Raw genomic sequence first — 21,135 nt, forward strand, 5'->3', positions numbered from 1 at the left:
TAAAACAAATCACTGCAGATTACTGTACTCGTGGAGCACTGTGCCCCCAACAAGTTACACTACCTGCACCTAACTGGCATAAACCGCCATCTGTTTCTATATTATGCCCTGTGAAGTCACTTAAATCATTGACTGAGTTACCTTTCAACTGCTGAATCTTCCCTCCAACCCTCCAGTCCTGGCGATTAAACATTGTAAACACAGTCACATAGAAAAAAAGGTAAAAAATAGTCTGTTTCCACTCACCACAGTGAAATGAGGATGACAGTCACTGTCCTATGATGTCACTCTTAGTTATTGGCTTTCCTTCTGACACTAGATGTAGTGGCATTGGCAATACAGACTCGATGATTAGCCAGGAAGGTCACTTTGCCACCAGAATGGCTTGTGCAGGAACTAGGGGTCGCACGCTAGCAGTACTACGGGGAGCACAAAGTCAGGAGAACTTATTCAGTATAAACATTTATTCATGCTGACTTCCATACAGAGTTTGTTGTCAGTATATCAGTGGTGTGAGGCCATGCAGACAGCAGGTTTCTACCTTAGCATAACTCACAGTGGCGTGCTTGGCTGCGTGGCAGAGCATATGTTGATAGGCAGCTCGGTGCTGCTTCAGCAGTAGAGCTGCAGCTGCTGATGTGTCCGCACTGATGCAAGAAAACCATACCCAGCAAACAGTAAGCTTACATCACAGCGATCATGAACAGCAATCAGGCATGCAGATGACCTGAGCCGAATCAAGGACCCCTCAGGATCACCTGGAGTGCCGTGTGAAGTTACCGTAGAGGTGGTCTTCCCTTGTGATACTGGCTTGAGGCAAGTGTAGTGAGGGCGTGTATACCTGTACCTGGCTGATGACACTACTAGGTTAGGTAGGACTTTGGACTGATGGCTTGCATGTAGACTGACTCAGCATTGGCTGTGTTCAGTAGTCTGGAATCGGTCAGAGAACAAATGCAAGTGCTGCTCAGTGCATTTATTTAGTCACCCTGGCCAGCTATGTTGCGACAGGAGTTCGCTTCTAGTCATGTACATGGCTATGGAAGTGCAATGTTGTGCCACAAGACATGGATACCGTGCCCAGCGCTATGAAAGACAGTGGTAGTGCTCCGTGTTGTGCCAGCAGTATTCTAACACTCGGCAGTAGGATTCTGTAGGTCTGCATGCCGTTAAATGGGTTGAGGAGTTTGGTCTTTGGTCGTTCACACGACACATCCCATACTGGAATTTGTTAGTATTTATGTGATATAACATCTGTATCTACATGACTGCTTTGCAGTTCACAATAAAGTGCCTGGCAGTGGGTTCAGTGAACCACATTCAAGCTATTTCTCTACTGTTCCATTCTCGAACAGCATGCGAGAAAAATGGGCGAGCACTGATTTCTCTTATTTTATTACAATGATTGTTTCTTCCTATGTAGGTTGGCACCAAAAATTTTTTTCGCATTCAGAGAAGAAAGTTTATGATTGAAATTTGGTGAAAAGATCCTGCCGCAAAGAAAAAGACTTTGTTTTAATGACTGCCATCCCAACTTGCATATCATATCTGTGACCCTCTCTCCCGTTGTTTGATAGTGCAGAACAAGCTGCCCTTATTTGAGCTTTTTTTATGCCTTCCGTCATTCCCATATGACGCGTATCCCACATGATGCAGCAATAGTCCAAAAGAGTATGGACAAACATAGTGTAGGCAGTCTCTTTAGTGGACCTGTTGCATATTCTAAGTGTTCTGTCAATAAAACATAGTCTGTTGTTAGCTTTCCACACAACATTATATATGCAGTTGTTCCAGTGTAAGTTACTCGTCATAGTAATCTCTAAGTATTTAGATGAATTCACAGCCTTTAGATTTGTGTGATTTATTTTGTAACCAAAATTTAAGAGATTCCTTTTATTACTTATGCAGATTGCTTCACACTTTTCATTAATTAGAGTCAGCTGCCACTTTCCGGTTTACACAGATACCTTATCTAAATCATTGTACAATTTATCTTGATCTTTGATGACTTTACAAGACAATAAATGACAGCATCATTTGCAAACAATCTAAGAGGGCTGCTCAGCTTGTTTCATAAATCATTTTTATAGATTAGCAACAGCAGAGGGTTTATGACACTTCCTTGGGAGATGGCAGATACCACTTCTGTTTGAATCAGTGACTTTCTCTGTTGGCTTGCAATTTGATTAGAACTTGCTTATGAGGAACAGTGTCAAAAGCCTGAAAATCTAGAAATGTGAATTTGACTTGAGATCCCCCGTCAACAGCACTCATTATTTCATGTGAATAAAGAGCTGGTTGTGTCTTACTAGAATGACATTTTCTGAGTCTGTTCTGACTGTTTGTAAATAGATTGTTTTCTGTGAGGTAAACCACAATGTTTGAACATGTTCCAAAATCATACGGAAAAGCTAAGTTAGCGATACGGATCTGTAATTCAGCTGATAACTCACACTTCCTTTCTTGAATGTTGGTGTGAATTGTACAACTTTCCAGTCTGTAGGTACAGATCTTTTGTCGAGCAAGTGTTTGTGTGTAATTACTAAAGTGTGGAGGTATTTTATTGGCATATTCTGAAAGGAACCTAATTGCTATACAATCTGGAATTTAGACTTGGCTGTATTAAGTGGTGTAAGCTGCTTTGGTACACAGAGGATATCTACTTCTAAGTTACTCTTGCTGACAGCTGTTCTTGATTCCAATTCTGGGACATTTCCTTTGTATTCTTTTGTGAAGGAATTTTGGAAAACCATCTTTAGTAACTCCAATTTAGTGGCAGTGTCATTTATAACATTATCACTGCTGTCACACATTTCAGGTATTGATAGTATTTTGCTGCTGGTGTACTTCACATATGAGCAGAATGTCATTGGAATTTCTGCTAGATTTCGAGACCAAGATTCATTGTGAAAACTGTTAAATTTTGAGCTTCAGTAAAACATCAGCATCTTTGAGATTTTGTGCTCTTTGAAAATTGGTGTGCGTATTTTGTTGCTTCAGCAATGGTGTTCTGACCTATTTTGCATACCGTGTTGGACCAGTACCACCTCTTATTAATTTAATTGGTATGTGTGTCTCAGTTGCCTTCGATACCATTTATTTGACTTTAACCATCCACTGCAGTGATTGCCATTTTGGGATTTGTGTTTGTAATGAGAATTTTGTATTTGTAATTACATTGGCAGCAGTTGTTACTATTTTGCATTGTTGTTTACACCTTTGTCAAGCTTGTGCAATCGTTGTTAGTGTTAAACAAGTGAACTATACACAATTATTAGTGTGAGGAAAGTAAATTTTCAGGTTTACGAGAGATGAACATTTTCAAACCAGCAGAAGGTACAGAGTTACGTGAACAATTTCCAGTGCAGGCATACTGGCATGTTTTGTGATGGTTTTAGAAGATTTATCAGTTGTATATTTCTAAGGCTTATTTTATTTTCCCATAATGACCCCAATTTCATGGCTTGTTCCAATGATGAAGGTGAAGTGAATGTGAGACCATGAGATAATGTCAAGCTCTCTCCAGATTCAACAGTGTGATGGTATCAATGCAAATATATTGGAAGATAATCTTCCAACTGATGTTCCATGTACCATGGAATTTCATAGTAAGGAAGAAAAGAAGGATGAGGAAAATGAAAGACATCGTGAGAAGAAAATGAGAGGTAAATGTCTCTTCTAATTGAACAACTGAAGATGCAACTTACAGTAAGACCTAACCCATTCTAGCAGGAACTGAATAGCACTAATGCCATTTGGTAGCAGCACTAAAAGGAAAGTATGCAATTGATTGCTGTGTAGAATTTTTGATGAACAAGTTGGTTGGTTGGTTGGGGGAGGAGACCAGACAGCGTGGTCATCGGTCTCATCGGATTGGGGAAGGAAGTCGGCCGTGCCCTTTCAGAGGAACCATCCCGGCATTTGCCTGGAATGATTTAGGGAAATCACGGAAAACCTAAATCAGGATGGCCGGACGCGGGATTGAACCGTCGTCCTCCCGAATGCGAGTCCAGTGTTGATGAACAAGTACTGAACGTGATTGCCAGTGAAAGTGTTCAATATGTTCAAAGAAGAATATCTGTACCTTTGATCCAATGAATGCATAAAAAGTCCTTAGGTATACTGCTATTTACTAGATACCATTCCATTTATATTGGAATGAAGATGAGGACTTTGATATAAGGCGCTTACAACAGTGTATAAGCTGCAACAGATATCTAGAAATCAAGACCCACTTTCACTTCAATGACAACACACATCTGAACAGAATCCCAGTTGACAAAAGGGATAAACTTTTCAAATTCTTCCCGTTATAGACTTGCTGAATAACAATTTCATAAAACTTCAAGTTACAGTGAGTACCTAAGTGTAGATGAGCAAACCGTCCCACATTAAGGACACCATTATCTAAAACAGTTCATTTGTCAGAAACCAGTGAGATTCAGATTCAGGTAGTGGCTCACATACTATCCCATTATCTACTGCCTCAGGAATGGTGATATTCTGCTGCTCCAATTGAGAAGGATGGTGGCAAGGACATACCACACTCAATCGTCCACTGCTTGTGATCCTAAAAGTGCAGAATGTTCATTATACCTGAAGGCATCCACTTCACATATTCCAGTTGAACTGGATACATGATTGAATGGACAATAGGAAAGAAAGAAAATGTGAAATTTCGAAGAAAAATTGCTTTATAGCTGTGTAGTGCTGGAATGGGAGCAGGGAAGGGGCTAGATGGGTGAGGACAATGACTAACAAAGGTTGAGGCCAGGAGGGTTAGGGGAATGTAGGACATACTGCAGGAAGAGTTCTCACTTGCACAGTTCAGAAAAGCTGGTGTTGGTGGAAAGAATCCACATTAAAGGTTGTGAAGTAGTTATTGAAATGAACATTTTGGATGGTGTGCTCAGCAACAAGGTGGTTTAGTTATTTCTTGGCTTAGTTTTGTCGGTGCCATTCATGCAGACAGACAGCTTGTAGATCAGCTTATTGGTTTCACAGGTAGCCCTGCCTTTGATGGGATAGGTGAGGTCTGTGACCAGACTAGAGTAGGTAGTGGTGGGAGGATGTATGAGACAGGTCTTTCATCTAGGCACTATTACAGGGGTATTAGCCATGAGGCAAGGGTTTGAGAGCAGGGGTTGTGTAAGGATGAATGAAGATACTGAGTAGGTTCAATGGGTGGTGGAATACCATTGTGGGAGGGGTGGGAAGGACAATGAGTAGGACGTTTCTTATTTCAGGGTACAACGAGAGGCAGTCGAAACCCTGGTGGAGAATGTAATTCAGTTGCTCAAGTCTTTGGTGGTACCGAGTTATGAGAGAGATGCTCCTCTGTGGACGGATGGTGGGACTTTGAGAGGTGGTGAGTGACTGGAAAGATAAGGCACGGGATATCTGTTTTTGTACAAGTTTGCGAAGGTAATTACGCACTGTAAAGCCATCAGTAAGATGCCTGGTGTATTTTGTGGGACACCACTTGTCACAGCAGATGCAATGGCCACAGGTGGCTAGGCTGTATGGAATGGACTTCTTGGTATGGAATGGGTGGCAGCTGTCAAAGTGGAGATACTGCTGGTGGTTGGTAGGTTTGATATGGATGTAGCCATCTTTAAGGTGGAGGTCAATATCTAGAAAGGTGGCATTAGGGATTTTAGTGTAAAGGGAGGTGGCATTAATAATGCTGAGCAGGTTACAATGGTAAAGGAACAGGAACTGTGGAGAGTCAGTAGGGGAAATGGTTGGTGCTACTTGCTGGCAAAGGCTTAACTATTGTTGTTTAGAATCCCAATCTCTCTCTCTCTCTCTCTCTCTCTCTCTCTGTGTGTGTGTGTGTGTGTGTGTGTGTGTGTGTGTGTGTGTGTGTGTGTGTGTGTGTCCGTGTCCTCTATTTTTTACAAAGACCTTGTTGGCAAAATGCTTAATTTTTTTTTTTTTACTCAATATCTCCACTGTATGGTGAGTAGCAATTATACTTTTCATAATATTGTTAAATCTAATTTATTCATGAAAATTGATACACTACTGTTAATGGTACTGGGAAAACAGAAACAAACAAACTGGATGAAGTCCAACATCACATTATATTGGCAATATGTTCTGTATTGTGCACAGTGTTTACCTGTGATATTGCAAAAAACAAGAGTCTGGATGAACACCAACATTATGTTTTATGCAACAAAATTTTGTTCCTTTTCCACATTTGTTACCGCTTGTCAGAGCTAGAATTTTGTCCATGAAGTGTCCAACATTACCTCTGCAGATATCAACTGGTACACTGTTCCTGAATTTTGGCATGGGCCCTCAAGGTTTGTCCATTATTGACAAAGTCAGTAGAGATAATACAACACTTGATCAGAACTCCAACAAACTTTAAGTGACTCACCTTTCTATACAGCAACCACATGTTCACAAGGCAGAATCTAACAAGAGGCCAGTACCATTTCTTGAAGGGGTTCCTGGTTCTATACAGACCTCTCAGTTTGTGGAAAAGATTGACAACCCCCATGCCTTTGTTGTAGAGTTGTACTAAAGTTGGTTGAGGCACGGTTACGTGCTTTTGTTTTGCTTTACACGTCTTGCAGGTCCCCTTGGTAAGACAATCACTGATTTGCAGATTTGTTGCTAATGTTACTTGGCTTTCGTAAAGCTATCTTAGCAGCTTAAATGTTCATCTTCAGCAACATGATAAGATCTATGAGATTCCTTCAAGTCTTTCAGTGGTGCTTCTTAGTCCTGTTTCTCTGGATAGTGACAATGCAGTGAAATTCATACTTGCTTAGTGGTTCCAAGAGTGGCAGAGAGTTGAAATAGTTGTCAACAGAGACAACATAATTAGGAAGAAGAAAATCAAACAATGGAAAATCCAGGATGGAATGTAACAATATTATGAGAAGGGAAGTTGCTACTCAGCATGTAGCGTAGATTCTGAGTCATAGATAGGCACAACAAAAAGACTCTCACAATTAAAGCTTTCGGCCATTGAGGCCTTCGTCGACAATAGTACACACACACACACACACACACACACACACACACAAAAACCACGTGCTCATGCAAACACAACTCACACACACGACTGCAGTCTCAGGCAATTGACACTGTGTAGTTTCAGTTGCCTGAGACTACAGTCGGGTGGGTGAGTTGCATTCGCGCGCGGGCGCACGTGCACGTGCACGTGTGTGTGTGTGTGTGTGTGTGTGTGTGTGTGTGTGTGTCTACTACTGTTGACTAAGGCCTTAATGGCCAAAATTTTTAATTGTGAGGGTCTTTTCGTTGTGCCTGTCTGCGACTCAATACCTCCGCTATATGGTGAGTGGCAAGTTTCTTTCTCATAATATTGTTAGGAGGGAGAAAACCTACACAAAATTTTTCTGTAATTGAAGTTCCCAATGTTTTTCCTTCTTCTTTGTCACCAGCATCAAAGTAAGGACTGAACTTTACAAAATCTAAAGAGAACAAACAGCCTAGTGGCTGAACAAGTTGCAGAGACATGATGTTAAGGTGTTTCAAAAGCAGACCAATTTTGCAAGTTTTATTACTTGGATCTGTTACTGTGTTATCATTGAAAAGCAGAAAGTGGTCGTTTTTTTTTTTTTTTTTTTTTCTCTCCCCCAAACCTGTTTCTACTGAGTGAATTACTTATGAGATAATTGTAAGTATCAGCCATTGTCTCCCAGTAAAGTCTTCTAAAAGGGACTGGATTGTAACCAGAATGAATAAGAATTCCAAAATATTTGTATAACTCATCAACTGCAATTTGAAATTCTGTATCATTTCTGAGCAGCATATTTCACTATCTCTTATAAATTTACTCCATAAATTCTTCATTGAACACTTCCTTGAATATATCTACAAGTGTCTTATGAGGCTGCTTCATTTTAGACACAAGGAAAGGCTCTGATGAGCCTTTGAAATTTCTTTGACTGCCAACATCCAAGGTTTTCAGTCCCTTTGATAGCCACGTCAGTGGTATCGTTTTATATTTCTTTGACAAGTCTGGTGTGTTCTTATCTCCATTTGCTTTCTCTCACAGGCTGCACAATAACATTGTTTCTATTCCTTCTGAAGTGGCTTGTACTCCCAGTAGCTGCTAAAGAACTTTACCAATGTCACTGAAACTAGCGAGTCTTTCACTGTCACTAGGAGCATCATCTCAATTGGAATCATTTCCATCACATGGTGAAAGGATGATTAAATCCATCTCATCAGCTCATTCTCTTTCATTATAGATGTGATCTTCATCGCTAAGATTCCAAGTGGTTTTAGTCTCTCCTCTGCATCAGAGGGATTGTCAGGATTATAATAGTACTTATTTGACCTGCCAATAAAATATACTACATAAGACTCTAACAAAATTACCTCAGAAAACTACAGGATCTATTATTTTACTCTAAAAGTAAAAACAGGAATGTTTCCTGAATTACGTTTAAAAGTATTGTTAGTTTCCCATGTATTATGTATCATACGACAAAGTGGTACTCTATTACAAAAACCTACATAAATATTTTACAACCAGAAACATCATCATGACTAATTGTTATTCTCATCTAATACTAAAACCATAAGCGAGACATTAATATCAATACAAGCAGTTTCAGTATAGGATGAAATTCTTACCTGTCACCCACTATCTTGTCAGTTCAGACTAGCACTAAGAGGAAATGGCTAACTGTGCAGTAATGGTATATTTGTGTCACTGAAAACTGCCATAGCCGTTGAGCGGCATCCACTTACTGTACACGCAAACAATTGTAAGCAACCTACATCATTCCCTCTGGTGGTAACAATACAGAATAGAAACGCATGTGCAATATATGATGTAACATACTGTGGGCATTAGTGGGTTAAACAAAGGAAAATCCAGGATGGAATGCAGGATGCGTAGTTGCTCAAAGTCTAGCCTTGACACCCGGATACAGTGGTCATGTGTGGTGTTTGGAAGAGGCTGGGTTGGGGAGGGGGAGGGATAGCAGGGTGTGGGTGGGGAACAGTAAAGTGCTGCTTGTGAGAGCATACAGAGACAAGGTGGAGAGGGAGGGAGGGGGGAGAGAGAGAGAGAGAGAGAGAGAGAGAGAGAGAGAGAGAGAGAGAGAGAAGGGTAGCTAGATGCAGTTGAATGGGAACAGTGAAGGAGATAGGTGGGTAAAGAACAATGACAAATGAAGGTTGATGCCAGGAGGGTTATGGGAACATAGGATATATTGTAGCGAGAGTTCCCACCTGTGCAGTTTAGAAAAGTTGGTGTTGGTAAGAAGGATCCAGATGGCACAGGCTGTGGAGAATATTGTGGGCCACTCAGCAATCAAGTGGTCCAGCTTTTTCTGGACCACAGTTTGTCGGTGGCCATTTGTGCAGACAGACAGCTTCTTGGTTGTCATGCCCATATAGAAAGCACCACAGTGGTTGCAGCTTAGTTTGTAGGTCACATGACTGGTTTCGCAGGTAGCCCTGCCTTCAATGATATAGGTGATGCTTTTGACTGGACTAGGAGTTGGTAGTGTTGAGAGGATGTATGGGACAGGTCTTACATCTGGGTCTATTACAGGGATATGAGCCACAGGGGAAGGAGCCGGGAGCAAGGGTCGTATAGGAATGGATGAGGATGTTATGTAGGTTCGCTGGGTGGCAGAATAACACCGTGCTAAGTGTGGGAAGAATAATAGTTATGACATCCCTCATTTCAGGGCATGACAAGAGGTAGTCAAAACCCTGGCAGAGCCAGGGGTGATATAGAGTCACAGGGGGAATGCTCCTCTGTGGCTGGATGGTGGTACTTCGGGAGATGGGTGATGGGAGGAAAATTCTGTTATCCCTAGCCAGAACCCAGTCCCATTGCTGCACTCATGAGATCACCCCAAATGGCCTTACATCAATGTACCCAGCTCTGGTTGCAACCCCTGCTTCCACAATGGACCCCCATCTGTTCAGATTCCACCAGTCCTTAATCTTCACCAACGTACTCTTGCATGGTTTTGGGGTCAGGCCCAAATTTACTGGAAGTACCTCCTCTTCAACTGTAAAATTCTCCTAATGTGCAATCTTTAATTTCTGGATCACATCTCACATACTGAAACTCTTGACCCTGAGGAACTAGAAGAGCATGCAAAACGCCACCTCAAAAGAACTCTCCAACCTGTTCACTTCCTACTACTGCCTCGGATTACAACTACCCACCACCTCTACAACAACCTCCAAACCTCCTGCACATCCTTCGCAGACCTACTACGTGTGCCCGATCTTCAAAAACTCCCTTCCACTGCCATACAGAATCCAGAACCTAGACAGAACCAAAACACAGTCATGAACCTTTCCTCCATTAGCCTTTCTAAAGGCCTCACCTTTTCCCCACTCCCATATTCAATCATGCTGGACTTAAAGGTCTTCTCTCCTTCTTCCACTCCATGCAGCGGAATCACCTTTTCACCAGCAACCCTACCAATCAGATTCAACCAAAGACCAATGTTGAACCCTGCCCAATTCAGCTCTCTCCATCCAGTGGTGATCCACCCCCACAGTCCCAAATCACCCCTTTTTAACTTTCCAGAATTTCTTAACCTTGAATCTTGCCTCACTATCATTCACCAAATCCCTCAGTATGCAAGCTAACCTTACATCCACAGAAAGAACTGCAGTCCACCACCTAAAATCTGATCCCGATTTAATAACCTTACTAGATGACAAAGGCTCGACCAGTGTTGCCAATGTTGTGTGAACTGCAAGGATTACCTGGCAGAAGGACTCCGCCAGTTGTCAGATTCACCACCTACAAACACTGCCACAGTGACACCATTCTAGAAATCCAGCAGGATCTCCAGTCTCTCCTCAAATCCAAAGCCCCATCCCAGAACCTCGTATCTCTCTTCTCATTCCTACCACTCCACACACACCTACCTTCTACATGCTTCCCAAAGTCCATAAATCCAACCACCCAGGACACCTCATTGAGGCCCGTTACTGCATCCCCACTGAGAGAATCTCTGCTTTCATAGACCAACACCTTCAGCCTATACTCACAACCTACCCTCCTATAGAAAAGATACCAACCACTTCCTCTACCAACTCCTAATGATTGCTGTTCGTTTACCACTTGGTGCCATGCTCATCACTGTTGATGCCACCTCCCTTGACACTAACATCCCTAATGGCCATTGCCTAGCTGCTACTGAACACTACCTTTCCCAACATCTGATGGATCCCAAACCTACTATCTTCTCCCTCATCACCTTGACCCACTACATTCTCAACCACAATCACTCCTCCTCTGAAGGCATCACCTACAAACAAATCTGGAATGTGGCATGGGCACTTGTACGTGGCACCTACCTATACCAACCTGCACATGGGCCTTTTGGAGGAATCCTTCCTAACCACCCAGAATCCCCAACCCCTCACTTGGTTCACATTTATTGATGACATCTTCGTGCTATGGATTGAGGGTGAGGACATCCTATCCATATTTCTCCAGAACCTCAACACCTTCTCCCCCGTTTGCTTCACCTGACCCTCCTCAATCCAACAAGCCACTTTCCTCAATGTTGACCTCAATCTCAAAGATGCTACATCAGTACCTCCTTCCATATCAGACATACCAACCACCAGTAATACCTCCACATCAACAGCTGGCACCCTTTCCATACCAAGTAGTCCTTTCCATACAGCCCAGATACCCACTGGTGTTGCATATGTAGTGACAGTCTCTCTCAAAATGTACCAGTCTCAATGAGGCCATCACAGATGTTAATTACCCTCACAACCTTATACAGAAACAGATCTTCCCTGCCTTATCTCTCCAGTCACCTACCATCTCCCAATGTCCCACCGTCTGGTCAGAGAGGAGTATTCCCCTTGTGACTCACAAGTAACACTACTCAAATGCCACTCACGATTCCGATACACTTTGAATATGTTGTAATCTAGATCAAATATGATACATGTATTTTTTTTAGGTACTCATATGGCCATTGAGCTAGTGAAAACCATCCCGAAGAAAACACAGTTGTTATCTTTCTGAGCATATATCATTGAAACAACTCGAGATATAACAAAAATGTTGAAACGTAATTTCTATGGTTGGTACTGTACTTTACAACTGTGCAATCACATCTTTAAACACTTTGATATATTTCAAAATCCTCCTCTCACTTCACAATTTTTGAAATTTTATGTGTTGTAAATCTAATAATAGATTTAAGGGGAGTTGGAATGCCGGAAAATGGAAAAAATTCACATTTTCAGTTTTTAACCTTATAACTTAATTTGAAATTTTCTGCTTAAAATGGTGCAAAATTTGTTAAGAAATTCCAATTGGAAGTATTTTTATTTAATTTTTCAAAATTACATGTGCGCCCAGCAAAGTTACCCATCTTGTGATTTGTACACATTTAAATCTTCGCATTTCCGAAAACATTACATATAGAAGGCTGTGGATTTCACTCTTCAGTTGTAGAATCTTTGATCCTTCCATAGGTACCATTGTTTTTACGACTAGCTGTGTTTATTGTTCAGTTTTTGATCTGTGAGTGTTTGTTTTGAGCCTCGAGTTTAGTTTGTCGCTCATTTGGAGTTTGTTATCTGTCTTGTTTTGACTTTCAGTGGTGAGTGCGTAGTTTCTACGATGCCTAGGAGTGCATCATTATTTAAAAAGCGAAAGTTTCGCGGTAATAGATTTACAAATAACGTTTGTTCAAGTGATTCTGCTTCAGCACCTGTTGATGCTGGTGAAAGTTCTGACGTTTGTACAGCTGAGATGTGTGAAGGAGACACGCCCACCAGTGCATCAAAAAAGAAGTTATCAAACTGTGCAAGTGAAATTACAGATGAAGCTTCTAATGAACAATATGTTTTAGTCGACTTTCCTGTTTTTACTGAGTTTATGAAGAAATGTTTGTGTTGTAATCTTTGTGGAGGTTCTTTTGATATGAACATAACAAAATCTATAGGACTTTCCTGCAAAATTGCTATAGTTTGTGCCAGTTGTGAAAATGAGACCTGTTTTTGGAGCTCTAAAACATGCAGTAGCAATTTGTTTGAGAGTAATATCAGGCTAATGTATGCAATGAGAGCAATTGGTAAAGGACATACTGCTGCTCAAACATTTTGTGCCATAATGAATCTTCCACCTCCACCTGCTAAAATTGACAATTACACTGAAGTGATAGGAGATGCTGTTCAGTCTGTAGCAGATTTATCAATGAAAGCTGCTGCCAGTGAAGCAAAATATATAAATGAAGGAAACCCAGATATCCCTGTTGCTTTTGATGGAACCTGGCAGAAAAGGGGTCACACATCCAAAAATGCTGTTGCTACTGTTACTAGTGTGGACAGCGGTAAAGTTTTGGACTATGAAGTGCTCACTAAACATTGTTACCATTGTGCATCTGGTAAGATAGAAGCAGCTCACATATGTAGCAAGAATTATGAAGGTACGAGTGGAGGCATGGAGGCTGCCGCTGCTGTGAAAATGTTTAGCAGATCAGAAAAAGAACGGGGAGTATTTTACACAAAATTCCTTGGAGATGGGGACTCCAAGGCATACAAAAGTGTTACAGAATCCATGCCATATGTCAATAAGACAATAACTAAACTAGAATGTGTCGGTCATGTTCAGAAACGAATGGGCACTCGTCTAAGGAAACTGAAACAGAATCTGAAGGACAAAATTTTGTCAGATGGTAAAACCATTAGAGGTCGCCTGTCAGATAAAATTATAAATGAATTACAACAATACTATGGTATGGCAATAAGAAATAATGCAAATAATTTGCAGGAAATGAGACAAGCTGTATGGGCCACATATTTACATCGATCATCAACTGATGATAATCCTCAACATTTTGCTTGTCCAGATGGTCCTCAGTCATGGTGCAATTATAGAAAATCTCAAGCTACTGGGGATCCTTATCACCATAAAAATTATATTCCATTGGCTGTTATGGAAGTAATTAAACCAATATATAGAGACTTGGGGCATCCTGATCTTCTGCGAAAATGTCTTCATGGTTGTACCCAGAATCAAAACGAGTCGTTCAACAACCTCATTTGGACTCGTGTACCTAAGAATGTATTTGTTGGGATAAAAACATTGAAATGGGGAGTCAGTGATGCTGTTATTTCATTCAATGATGGTCATATGGGTAGGCTAAAGGTCATGGCAAGGCTCGGCATTGCTCCTGGTATCAACACCATCAGAGGTCTTCAGCTTCTGGACAGCGTGCGAGTAAGGAAGGCTCAGTATGCAGCTGAATTTAATACAAAAAAAGCAAGGGCAGCAAGGAGAAGAAAGCTTCTAGGTGAAGAAGAAGAACTAGAAGATGACCCTGATTACTCTGCTGGACACTTTTGATAATAGAATAAAAGGTATTTGTGAATTTTCATAATAAATTACTTTAATCGCATTTTCTGGCATTTGACATTTTTAGTGTTACATGTACCTTTATCTCATAAACCACTCAACCAACAACATTCAAATTTTCAGAAATGCTGCAAAACAGTTCAAAGAGGCCACTGAACTAGAATCATGACAAGAACTGGCTTATTCTCTGAACTAGGGAAGTTTATGTTATACTTTTTCCAATAAAAAATGGCTTAATGGTAAAAAATTCATAAATACTATACCAACAAAAAGAAAACATTGGTTCTAGTTCAGTGGGCTCACAATATATGCTGAAAACCTCTGCCAGAATTTCAAAGTTCTGAAGATAATAGTTCCAAAGAAAAAGGTACACAAAGTTAGCAAATTTAACATTGGCGAGATAGGGCATTCCAACTCCCCTTAACAACAAATTGAACCATATATGATATGATTACATCCTGAAGTCGCAGTAGTTGGATATAAATTGAAGTACCACTATATGTGTGCCCCGTCCGCAGTATGATGTTTGTCATACATGGTGATAGTGATGTTTGCAATTTCATAGTGCAACCATAATGGCTCGTGAAAGATTTGATTGAAACAATAAGGTCTCACTCTCTGTCGAGTCCAGGAATAATCAGTGTGGAGGTGGCGAGAGGATATTCCCGTTGTTTTGTTGTACTCCCTCCCCTTGTGGACTTTGCTTTATTTGTTTCGTTGTTTGTTTGATTTTGACTATTACATTTCACATCTACTGTGTTATTTTACAGTGTTGCATTATCTTTGATAGTCAGTGCAATAATGAGGGTACATTGTATTATCCATTGCAAAGAGGTGCTGCATACATATACACAATGTGCACCACACAATCTGATTATTGCACAATTTACAGCATTTATCGCAATTTTTAAAACAAAAATTAACAGGCGGTTCACAGTTATCAGATTTTTCTAAGATGTATCTGCTCTTGAACCACGCATACCTAAACATGTTCACAAATCGAAGTGATGAAAACTGATTATGAATCAAAGATTGAATTTTCACGATATTATTCCTCAGATGCATATTTACACCAGAGAACTGTTTTAGGAAATTCTTTCACAGTCTGAATATGTAAACATCAAGTGGCTGGATTGTGCCAGTTCCTGCAGTTCAGGAACCCAAACACAGATCGTTCACCATCACTAGGTAAGTAAACATCCACGAACCATTTAATTTATCAGATGGTGAAGCAAATGCACCAATATTATCACTTTTGTACCTAGTTCGTAGAACAATGGATCCAAACTGACCACCTGTTTCCTGCAGGACTAAGAGCAAAGGGGATTGAAAACACCAATTGCAGATAGGATTGGTTGAATTGTGTAGCTTAACGAATTCAATGATTGAGCGAAACATTCAATTTTTAGTTTTCCTGCATGTGTCCCCTGGTTAAACACAGATTGGTCCCAATTGTAAACATTGTCCTCTCCTAATGATGCAGTATTTGATGTTATGTTTGCCACAAATGCATTAGTGTGTTCTACTGATTATTCTGTATTGGTTTTTGAGTAACAAATATATTAATCTTGTTGGAAATAATTCAATGCCTTACTTTAAAATGGTGAACCAATTTCACAGATGCCATGAATAGGTGGCATGACAGATTAATTTCACATCTGTCCCTCAAAGCTCATTGTTTCAGATCCAAGATATGAATAGGTAGTGATTTATTGCATTCTTTCTGTAATTGTTGCAATAAGTATTTGGAAATCTGTAATAATTTGTCACTTCGTGTCTCACCTTCAGTGACTTGTTTTTCCCGTCTATATAGTGATTTTGTATCCATAACCTTTCTGAAATTATGTTGGACTGTTTTTAAACTGTTATTTCCAAGCCAAAACATAACTGTCTCTTTTTTATATTCCAAATCAGTTACCATTTTACTTTTCGTGCTGTCTTCCACAACATCCTCATAATCCTCTTCAAACACCTCTTTCACAGTGACAGCCTCAGGAAATAAAGTGTCGTCATCATAGATCAAAGTACTTTATCTGTCTACAGATACATCATTGTCGATGGACTCCTTAATCAGATTCACTAAATGTAATACGAATGATATTTCCTTGTCGGTAATGATAGAGTCAACATTGTATTGTGGATGATCGAAGCTTTTGTGTAATAGGTGTAATACATTCTTTGGATACATCATGCTGTATTCGGAATCACGTGTATACACTCAGTCTGTTATATTCTCTATATGCTATTCAATTTGAATCCAACACTCAGCCCACAAATTCCGGCTACCTGTTTATAGAAACGATGATCACCAAATGACAGTATCAGCACCTGTACGCATGCAGTGAAGTTCATGCATACATTATTGCATACCTATCCTCCTGTTCAACCATCCAGCACTTGCTCTTCATCATGTTTCTGTTGAGCAATTTGATGTCCATACCCACCCTGCCACATGACATGTATTTGTGCAAACCTGAGGCAGCCATGGACTTGTGTACGTACGTCTAGACCGAGGGCATCGGGCTCTTGTCACCGCCCTCCCCCCATAGTACACAGTCGCAACATAGGTCTCAATATACACATGGCCTGAATAAGTCCATATTAATGCCTCCTAAATGCTCATAGTTACTGCAGGCTTTGTAATAATTTATAGACTAGATTGCTCTTTCCCGTAAATACCCTGTTCTGACAATCTTTCACAAATATGTGGAATAAGGAAACAGGGATATACACTGTATGATGCTCTCTGTTGAAACAATGAGCATAATCCAGCCACTTGATGTTAACACAGTCAGACCATGGAAGAATTTTCTAAAACAGTTCTCTGATGTAATCCTACTGTATGGCTGTGATGTAAATTTGCACCTGAGGAATAATATCCTCAAAATTCAATCTTTGATCCATAATCAGTTTTTATCCCCTCAATTTGTGAACAGGTATTCGTGGTCCAAGAGTGGATACGTCACAAAAAAGCCTCGCAAATGTAACCTTCTTCTAATTATTGCTTTAAACATAGTGATCCATGCTGTAAACTGTGCAATAATATTGAAATAATCAGATGTGTGTGGTACACATTGTGTATGTGTGTGCAGCATTTCTTTGCAATGGATAAATACAACGTCCCCTCATTGTTGCACTGACTATCAAAGATAATGCAACCAAACTAAATACTATAAAATAACAAAGTAAATGTCAATCATAATATCCAAAACCAAACAGCCAAAGAACTGAAACAAAAGAAACAACAAGCAAATAAAACAAAAACTATGAAAAAAACAAAATTGGAATGGCACCTTGCCACCTCCACATTGATAATTCCCAGACTTGACAGAGAGCAAGATGTTATTGTTCAATTAAAACCTTCAGGAACCCATATTTTAGGATTGCAGTGTTAAATTGCAAACAAGACTATCACCATGTATGATAAGCATCAAACTGTGGACAGAATGCGCATATACAGGGCTATTACAAATGATTGAAGCGATTTCATAAATTCACTGTAGCTCCATTCATTGACATATGGTCACGACACACTACAGATACGTAGAAAAACTCATAAAGTTTTGTTCGGCTGAAGCCGCACTTCAGGTTTCTGCCGTCAGAGCGCTCGAGAGCGCAGTGAGACAAAATGGCGACAGGAGCCGAGAAAGCGTATGTCGTGCTTGAAATGCACTCACATCAGTCAGTCATAACAGCGCAACGACACTTCAGGACGAAGTTCAACAAAGATCCACCAACTGCTAACTCCATTTGGCGATGGTATGCGCAGTTTAAAGCTTCTGGATGCCTCTGTAAGGGGAAATCAATGGGTCGACCTGCAGTGAGCGAAGAAACGGTTGAACGCGTGCGGGCTAGTTTCACGCGTAGCCCGCGGAAAATTGGCTCATGCCAGAACTGGAGACCGACAGCGCCGACTTCATCTTTCAACAGGATGGTGCACCATCGCACTTCCATCATGATGTTCGGCATTTCTTAAACAGGAGATTGGAAAACTGATGGATTGGTCGTGGTGGAGATCATGACCAGCAATTCATGTCATGGCCTCCACGCTCTCCCGACTTAACCCCATGCGATTTCTTTCTGTGGGGTTATGTGAAAGATTCAGTGTTTAAACCTCCTCTACCAAGAAACGTGCCAGAACTGCGAGCTCGCATCAACGATGCTTTCGAACTCATTGATGGGGACATGCTGCGCCGAGTGTGGGAGGAACTTGATTATCGGCTTGATGTCTGCCGAATCACTAAGGGGCACATATCGAACATTTGTGAATGCCTAAAAAAACTTTTTGAGTTTTTGTATGTGTGTGCAAAGCATTTTGAAAATATCTCAAATAATAAAGTTATTGTAGAGCTGTGAAATCGATTCAATCATTTGTAATAACCCCTTAGTGGTATATAGGGGTATATATATCTGGGTATTGTGACTTGGGGATGTAACTTTATCATATATCATTCAATTTGTTGTTAAATGAATTATTAGATTTACTAACCATAAAATTTCAAAAATTGTGAGGTGAGCAGAGGATTTTGAAATATATTAAAATGTTTAAAGATGTGATTGCACCATGGAAATTATGTTTCAACATTTTTGTTATATCTTGAACTGTTTCAACAATATATGCTCAGAAAGATAACAACTGCATTTTCCTCGGGAGGGTTTTGACCTCTTCAGTGATTGTATGGGCATGTATAAAAAAAATCTCTCTCATATTTTGACCTAGACTACAATGTATTAGAAGTGTGTCGGAATCGGTGAGTGGGACTTGGGTAGTGTTACTTGTCAGTTCCGTACAGGACTGGAGCAGTTGAGTCACATTCTTCACCAGGTTTCAACTACCTTTTGTCATGCCTTGAAATGAGGAGTGTCCTAACCTTCCCAACGAACCTACACTATACCTTCATGCATCCCTACACACGGGATTGCTACGGTCGCAGGTTCAAATCCTGCCTTGGGCATGGGTGTCTGTGATGTCCTTAGGTTAGTTAGGTTTAAGTAGTTCTAAGTTCTAGGGGACTTATGACCTAAGATGTTGAGTCCCATAGTGCTCAGAGCCATCCCTACACAAACCCTGCTTCCAACCCCTTGGCTCATGGCTTATATCCCTGTAACAGACCTAGATGCAAGACTTGTCCTGAACATTCTCCTATCACCATTTACTCCAGTCCAGTCATAAACATCACCTATCCCATCATAGGCAGGGCCAGCTGTGAAACCGGTCACGTGATCTACATGCTAAGCTGCAACCACTGTGCTGCGTTCTACGTGGGCCTGATTACCAAGAAGCTTGCTGTCAGCATGAATGGCCACTGACACTGTGACCAATAAACAGCTGGACCACACAGTTGCTGAACACACTGCCTAATACAACATTCTTCACTTCACATTCTTCACTTCAATGACTGCCTCACAGCATGTGTCACCTGGATCCTTCCTACCAATACCAGCTTTTCAGAATTGCGCGGGTGGGAATTCGCTCTGCAGTGTATCCTATGTTTCCGTAACCCTTTCTGGCCTCGACCTTAGTAGTCATTGTCCTTCACCTAGCTATCCCCTTCCTTGCTCCCACTCCAGCACTACACAGCCTTCTATCCCACCAGCGGACCTGCAATCTTTTTACTTCCCTCCTTTTTTGCTACCTCGCCCACCCCTCCCCACCTGCCTTCCATCTTGTCTCCCGACTGCACCTAGCAGCCCTACCGTCTCTCCCCCTCATCCCTATATGCTCCCACAAGCAGCACTTTCTGTACCCTCCCCATACCCCACTATCCCTCCCTCTCCCTACCCCAACCTCCTCCTTACCCCACTACTCAGTTGGCTTCTGCCATCAAGTGCAGTTGCTCGCAATCTGGCCTCAGCATCCAGAGACAGTTGTGGTGTGCGTGAGCTGTGTTTGTGTGAATTTGTTTGTGTATGTTGTGTAATTCAGACGGAGGCCTTCTGGTCGAAATCTTACTTGTTCAGTAGTCTTTTCATCGTGCCTATCTGTGATTCAACATCTTCACTATGTGGTGAGTAGCAATTTATCCTTTTCATAATATTGTCATTATCCATTCTGGATTTTCCTTTTTTAAATTATAAACAATCACTTAAAACATATTAGCTTTCTGTTTGTTAAATATTGTGGCATATCTATTGTATTCTCTTAATTTTCTCTTAATTAGTGAATGGTGGATATACAGATGGTTGTTTAGCTTGTTATCATTGGCCTGCCATTTCTTCCTCCTGCTGCCATATTGGAAGAAGCTATGTGGTCTCTTGTTTTTCCTTTAAAATAAAAATACGAGATTTTCTTATGTTCTGCGACACTTAGAAACAAATTAGAGCTATCAGCAAGAGTAATTGTTGATGTGAAGTAAACTGATCATTGGGGATACGTAATAAAGAAGTACAGTGTGTGTATTTTCATTATATACCTGAGTTCAAGAAGTTAAAGAGAGGAGAGAGAGAGTGAATGAGCAAAAAGGTTACTAGCTGTCACAGTCCACACAGACAGAGCAATGATACCATCAATATGGCAGAGAGGTACTCACTCCTTGAGAAATGAATGAGTAATTGATGGTGTCACCAACAGTTCGAAAACATAAACACAATAAAAACCAGCAAACTAACAGGTACCAGTAGGGATTTTTGGTTGGGTATGGTCTTGTTATTAACGCCTTTAAACGTGTTAAAAACTTTAAAATATCAAACCACATTAAAAAAAAACAGGTGTTTTTATCAGATGTGTGAATGTAATATGGCTCAGTAGTAAAGTGCCAGATTATAAATCCATAAATCCA

The 21,135-nt window shown here is 40.7% G+C and overlaps 1 protein-coding gene across 1 annotated transcript in view; it reads left to right on the forward strand.

The window, feature by feature from the left end:
* Positions 1–21,135, forward strand: part of LOC126177132 (eIF-2-alpha kinase GCN2) — a 317,728-nt gene that overhangs the window by 48,003 nt on the left and 248,590 nt on the right. The gene's annotated exons all lie outside the window — the stretch shown is intronic.

This window comes from Schistocerca cancellata, chromosome 1 (assembly GCF_023864275.1).
Source record: "Schistocerca cancellata isolate TAMUIC-IGC-003103 chromosome 1, iqSchCanc2.1, whole genome shotgun sequence".
Classification (NCBI taxonomy): domain Eukaryota; kingdom Metazoa; phylum Arthropoda; class Insecta; order Orthoptera; family Acrididae; genus Schistocerca; species Schistocerca cancellata.